The sequence below is a fragment of the Morone saxatilis genome, unplaced genomic scaffold (genome assembly GCF_004916995.1).
Source record: "Morone saxatilis isolate NCDOM2014 unplaced genomic scaffold, NCSU_SB_2.0 Contig7, whole genome shotgun sequence".
NCBI classification, from domain to species: domain Eukaryota; kingdom Metazoa; phylum Chordata; class Actinopteri; family Moronidae; genus Morone; species Morone saxatilis.
This window is the reverse complement of record NW_023340246.1, coordinates 18,968,814-18,969,822: the sequence shown is the minus strand read 5'-3', so window position 1 is coordinate 18,969,822 and position 1,009 is coordinate 18,968,814. Positions and strand designations below refer to the sequence as shown.

At 36.1% G+C, this 1,009-nt stretch overlaps 1 protein-coding gene across 1 annotated transcript in view; it reads left to right on the top strand.

Annotated features, from left to right (window-relative positions):
* The window catches only part of hivep2a (HIVEP zinc finger 2a), a gene marked incomplete at its 5' end in the record, with an annotated part of 92,967 nt that overhangs the window by 7,370 nt on the left and 84,588 nt on the right, over positions 1-1,009 (top strand).

Below are 1,009 nucleotides of genomic sequence, written 5' to 3'. Positions count from 1 at the left end.
AAAATGGGGACTATTTTAATTTCTATTTCTATAAGTTTTACATAGCTTTTATCAGGAAAATCATTGATCTGTTTTTAAAGGAAGTATTTTTATTAGAATCTATAAATATGGTAACAATACACACCTCTATATTAGACCGTCTGACTCTTGTTGGTGCGCTGTTCCCAGTCTCTGCTGCCCAGTCTGATATTATCTGCCACGGTGGAGTTAACGGTAGCACAATGAAAACACAGAGCCAGTTACTGCTGTAGGTTTAGGTTGAGTTATTTGCATATCCATACAAAAGATAAGAACACTTCAAAAAATATCAGGGGATGAAAAGAAATCCAATCTCAGTGGGTGAGACAGAACAGAAACCCCAACGGGCTTAAATAAAAAAAAATCCCCAAAGAAAAGTGACAAAAGAAAACTGAAAATCGAAATAACAAACGGATGACACGAGTGATCTGAAACTCTACGACAGAGTGTCATCTGTTACTATTTGTTTATTGCTGGATTCATCGAAGGGTTTTAAATGTCAGTGTCAAACGCTCAGAATCTGCTAAGAAAACAAATCTTCAGAGTGTTTTTAGAAATTTTAGATGACAAACAGCGTGTCACTGCCGTTGATGTGGAAATTTTACAAAACAACACTGCTGTTCTTTATTTTCCCAACACAAATTAAAGTACTGCACTGATGTTTGTATGCTCGAGAAAGTATCATGGCCTTTTGACCTTTAAAACTATTAAGTATATGTTTATTTTTCTAAATGGCTAAAAGTATGTGGACATTCAAAATCATATCTGTTTGTTGAAATTGTATTTATTTATATATTTTTGTTCCTATAATAGCAGAGAGGAAAACCTGATGGCAGGGATTTTCTTCCATTCAACCACAACTTGAATGCTTAGTAAGGTCCAGCACTGATGCTGGTTGATTAGGTCCACAAAGGTGTCATGTGGGGTTGAGTTCGAGCTCAGTGCAGGCCAGTCTTTACACACCCAGCTAGGAAAACCATTTCTTTATGGA